This window comes from Arachis hypogaea, chromosome 20, assembly GCF_003086295.3.
Source record: "Arachis hypogaea cultivar Tifrunner chromosome 20, arahy.Tifrunner.gnm2.J5K5, whole genome shotgun sequence".
NCBI lineage: Eukaryota > Viridiplantae > Streptophyta > Magnoliopsida > Fabales > Fabaceae > Arachis > Arachis hypogaea.
In genome coordinates, this window is record NC_092055.1 from 26,731,225 (window position 1) to 26,736,859 (window position 5,635).

Below are 5,635 nucleotides of genomic sequence, written 5' to 3' on the forward strand. Positions count from 1 at the left end.
GGTATTCCGAGTAGGATCTGGGAAGGGATGGCTGTGACGAACTTCAAACTCGCGAGTGCTGGGCGTAGTGACAGACGCAAAAGGAGGGTGAATCCTATTCCAGTATGATCGAGAACCTCAGATGATTAGCCGTGCCGTGACAGAGCATTTGGACCTTTTTCACAAGAGGATGAGATGTAGCCATTGACAACGGTGATGCCCTTACAGAAAGCTTGCCATGGAAAGGAGTAGGACTGGTTGGATGAAGACAGCAGGAAAGCAGAGGTTCAGAGGAACGAAAGCATCTCTATACGCTTATCTGAAATTCTCACCAATGAATTACATAAGTATTTCTATCTTTATTTTCTGTTTATTTATTATTATTATTCGAAAACTCCATAACCATTTGATATCCGCCTGACTGAGATTTACAAGATGACCATAGCTTGCTTCATACCGACAATCTCTGTGGGATCGACCCTTACTCACGTAAGGTTTTATTACTTGGACGACCCAGTGCACTTGCTGGTTAGTTGTGCGAAGTTGTGAAGTTATGTTTGGACCATGGTATTGTGCACCAGTTATTGGAGCCATTGCCAGGGAGAGAACGAACAACAAATTTTACAACCTCAGAGTAACAATTTCGCATACCAAGTTTTTGGCGCCGTTGCCGGGGATTGTTCGAATTTGGACAACTGACGGTTCATCTTGTTACTCAGATTAGGTAATTTTCTTTTTGTTTTATTTTCAAAAAATTTTCAAAAAAAAAAATCTTTCAAAAATTTCTCATCTGTTTTCGAAAATTATTCTAAAATTTTTTAAGAATGAATTCTAGTGTTTCATGAAGCATGTTGAAGCCTGACTGGCTGTAAAGCCATGTCTAAATTCATTTGGACTGGGGCTTCCAACCCAACATTATCAAGAGCAAGCTAGTTGTTGTTAATCCACCTGCTGCTGTTCCTGATCCACCTGATTTACATGCTAAAGCTTGACTGGCTATTAAGCCATGTCTAACCCTCAGATTGGAGCTTTAGACTAAGAGTGCAAGATAACTGGAATTCATATTAAAAATTTTGGAATCCTTATTTTTCTTTTTCACAAATAATTTTCAAAAAATACAAAAAAATTATAAAATCATAAAAATAAAAAATATTTTGTGTTGCTTGTTTGAGTCTTGAGTCAATTTTTAAGTTTGGTGTCAATTGCATTTTTTCTAAAATTTTTATGCATTTTTTTCGAAAATTCATGCATTCATAGTGTTCTTCATGATCTTCAAGTTGTTCTTGGTAAGTCTTCTTGTTTGATCTTGATGTTTTCTTGTTTTGTGTCTTTTCTTGTTTTTCATATGCATTCTTGCATTCATAATGTCTAAGCATTATAGATTTCTAAGTTTGGTGTCTTGCATGTTTTCTTTACATAAAAAATTTTTCAAAAATATGTTCTTGATGTTCATCATGATCTTCAAAGTGTTCTTAGTGTTCATCTTGACATTCATAGTGTTCTTGCATTCATCACATGTTTTGATCTAAAATTTCCATGGATTGAGCATTTTCATTGTTTTTCTCTCTCATCATTAAAAATTCAAAAATAAAAAAAAATATCTTTCCCTTTTTCTCTCATAAATTTCGAAAATTTGGATTGACTTTTTCAAAAATTTTTAAAATCTAGTTATTTTTATGAGTCAAATCAAATTTTCAATTTAAAAATCTTATCTTTTCAAAATCTTTTTCAAAAAAAAAAAATTCAAATCTTTTTCATTTTTTTATTTATTTTCAAAAATTCTAAAAAATATTTTTTTAAAAAAATCTTTTTCTTAATTTTACATCATATTTTCGAAAATATCATCAACAATTAATATTTTGATTAAAAAAATTTCAAGTTTGTTACTTACTTGTTAACAAAGATTCAAACTTTAAGTTCTAGAATCATATCTTGTGATTTCTTGTGAATCAAGTCATTAATTGTGATTTTAAAAATCAAATCTTTTTTCAAAACTAATTTCAATCATATCTTTTCAAAAATATCTTTTTATCTTATCTTTTTCAAAATCATATCTTTTTAAAGCATATCTTTTTCAAAAATTTGATTTTAAAATATCTTTTCTAACTTCTTATCTTCTTATCTTTTCAAAATTGATTTTCAAATTTGTTTCAACTAACTAACTAACTTTTTGTTTGTTTCTTATCTTTTTCAAAACTACCTAACTAACTCTCTCCCTCTAATTTTCGAAAATATCTCCCTCTTTTTCAAAAATTCTTTCTAATTAACTAATTATTTTAATTTTAATTTGATTTCATTCCTAATTTTCGAAAATTACTAACCTTTTTTCAAAAACTATTTTCGAAAATCACTAACCCCTTTTCAAAAATAATTTTCGAAAATCCTTCTCTCTCATCTCCTTCTTAACACTTCATCTCACCCAAATTCGAACCCTTTCCTCCATCTGTGTTCGAATTTTCTCTACTTCCCTTCTTTACATTACATTCTTTTCTTCTTCTACTCACACAGGGGAACCTCTATACATGGGTAAAAAGGATCCCTATTATTATTATTTTTCTGTTCCCTCTTTTTCATATGAGCAGGAGCAAGGACAAGAACATTCTTGTTGAAGCAGACCCTGAACCTGAAAGGACTCTGAAGAGGAAACTAAGAGAAGCTAAAATACAACAATCCAGAGACAACCTTACAGAAATTTTCGAACAAGAAGAGGATATGGCAGCCGAAAATAATAATAATAATAATGCAAGGAGGATGCTTGGTGACTTTAATGCACCTCATTCTAATTTACATGGAAGAAGCATCTCCATCCCTACCATTGGAGCAAACAATTTTGAGCTGAAACCTCAATTAGTTTCTCTAATGCAACAAAATTGCAAGTTTCATGGACTTCCATCTGAAAATCCTTTTCAGTTCTTAACTGAATTCTTGCAGATCTGTGACACTGTTAAGACTAATGGAGTAGATCCTGAAGTCTACAGGCTCATGCTTTTCCCTTTTGCTGTAAGAGACAGAGCTAGAGTATGGTTGGACTCTCAACCCAAAGATAGCCTGAACTCTTGGGATAAGCTGGTCAAGGCTTTCTTAGCCAAGTTCTTTCCTCCTCAAAAGCTGAGCAAGCTTAGAGTGGATGTTCAAACCTTCAGACAGAAAGAAGGTGAATCCCTCTATGAAGCTTGGGAGAGATACAAGGAACTGACCAAAAAGTGTCCTTCTGACATGCTTTTAGAATGGACCATCCTGGATATATTCTATGATGGTCTGTCTGAATTAGCTAAGATGTCATTGGATACTTCTGCAGGTGGATCCATTCACCTAAAGAAAACGCCTGCAGAAGCTCAAGAACTCATTGACATGGTTGCTAATAACCAGTTCATGTACACTTCTGAGAGGAATCCTGTGAGTAATGGGACGCCTCAGAAGAAGAGAGTTCTTGAAATTGATACTCTGAATGCCATATTGGCTCAGAATAAAATATTGACTCAGCAAGTCAATATGATTTCTCAGAGTCTGAATGGAATGCAAGCTGCATCCAACAGTACTCAAGAGGCATCTTCTGAAGAGGAAGCTTATGATCCTGAGAACCCTGCAATAGCAGAGGTAAATTATATGGGTGAACCTTATGGAAACACCTATAACCCCTCATGGAGAAATCACCCAAATTTCTCATGGAAGGATCAACAAAAGCCTCAACAAGGCTTTAATAATAGTGGAAGAAACAGGTTTAACAGTAGTAAACCTTTTCCATCATCTTCTCAGCAACAGACAGAGAACTCTGAACAAAATACCTCTAATTTAGCAAACTTATTCTCTGATTTGTCCAAGGCCACTGTAAGTTTCATGAATGAAACAAGGTCCTCCATTAGAAATTTGGAGGTACAAGTGGGCCAGCTGAGTAAGAAGATCACTGAAACCCCTCCTAGTACTCTCCCAAGCAATACAGAAGAAAACCCAAAAGGAGAGTGCAAGGCCATTGAATTGATCACCATGGCCGAACCTGTAAGGGAGGGAGAGGACGTGAATCCCAGTGAGGAAGACCTCCTGGAACGTCCAGTGATCAATAAGGAGTTTTCCTCTGAGGAACCAAAGGAATCTGAGACTCATCTAGAGACCATAGAGATTCCATTGAATCTCCTTACGCCCTTCATGAGCTCTGATGAGTATTCTTCTTCTAAAGAGAATGAGGATGTTACTGAAGAGCAAGTTGCTAAGTTCCTTGGTGCAATCATGAAGCTGAATGCCAATTTATTTGGTAGTGAGACTTGGGGAGATGAACCTCCCCTGTTCACCATTGAACTAAATGCATTGGATCAACTGAGATTGCCTCAGAAGAAACAGGATCCTGGAAAGTTCCTAATACCTTGTACCATAGGCACCATGACCTTTGAGAAGGCTCTATGTGACCTTGGGTCAGGAATAAACCTCATGCCACTCTCTGTAATAGAGAAACTTGGAATCTTTGAGGTGCAAGCTGCTAGAATCTCATTAGAGATGGCAGACAATTCAAGAAAAGAGGCTTATGGACAAGTAGAGGACATGCTAGTAAAGGTTGAAGGCCTTTACATCCCTGCTGATTTCATAATCCTAGATACTGGGAAGGATGAGGATGAATCCATCATTCTTGGAAGACCCTTCCTAGCCACAGCAAGAGCTGTGATTGATGTTAACAGAGGTGAACTAGTCCTTCAATTGAATGAGGACTCCCTTGAGTTTAAAACTTAAGGACATCCTTCTGTAAACATGGAAAAGAGGCACAGTAAGCTTCTCTTAAAACAGAGTCAACCAGAGCCCCCACAGTCAAACTCTAAGTTTGGTGTTGGGAGTCTCAACAATGCTCTAAACATCTGTGAGGCTCCATGAGAGCCCACTGTCAAGCTATTAACATTAAAGAAGCGCTTGTTGGGAGGTAACCCAATTTTTATTTAATTATATTTTTATTAGTTATATGTCTTCATAGGTTCATGATCATGTGGAGTCACAAAAACAACTGAAAAAATTGAAGAAAAATAAAAAACAGCATTAAAAATAGCACACCCTGGAGGAGGAGTTCACTAGCGTTCAAACGCCAGTAAGGAGCATCTGGCTGGCGTTCAACGCCAGAACAGAGCATGGAGCTGGCGCTGAACGCCACAAACAAGCATGAAGCTGGCGTTCAACGCCAGAAATATGCTGCATCTGGGCGTTGAACGCCCAGAACAAGCATCAGTTCGGCGTTTAAACGCCAGAATTGCATGCAAAGGCATTCTACATGCCTAATTAGTGCAGGGATGTAAATCCTTGACACTTCAAGATCTGTGGACCTCACAGGATCATCTCAGGATCTGTGAACCCCACAGGATCCCCACCTTCTCTCCTCATAATCCTAGTTTTTTTTCCACATCTTCTTCTTCATCTATTCTTTCTTCTTTTGTTCGAGGGCGAGCAACATTCTAAGTTTGGTGTGGTAAAAGCATTGCTTATTTTGCTTTTCCATAACCATTGATGGCACCTAAGGCCAGAGAAACCTCAAAAAAAAAAAAAGGAGAGAAGACAAAAGCTTCCACCTCCAAGTCATGGGAGATGGAGAGATTCATGTAAAGGATCTATAGCTCAGTGGTAGAACATTTGACTGTAAATCAAGAGATCCCTAAGATACCTCAGGGCATACATTTTCCCCCAC

At 36.7% G+C, this 5,635-nt stretch overlaps 1 non-coding gene across 1 annotated transcript; it reads right to left on the bottom strand.

The window, feature by feature from the left end:
• Positions 1-3,093: 3,093 nt before the first annotated feature.
• On the bottom strand, positions 3,094-3,201 carry LOC112788441 (small nucleolar RNA R71). Its single transcript, XR_003195804.1, has one exon. It is a non-coding gene; the product is annotated as a small nucleolar RNA R71 (small nucleolar RNA).
• Between the last annotated feature and the right edge of the window lie 2,434 nt (positions 3,202-5,635).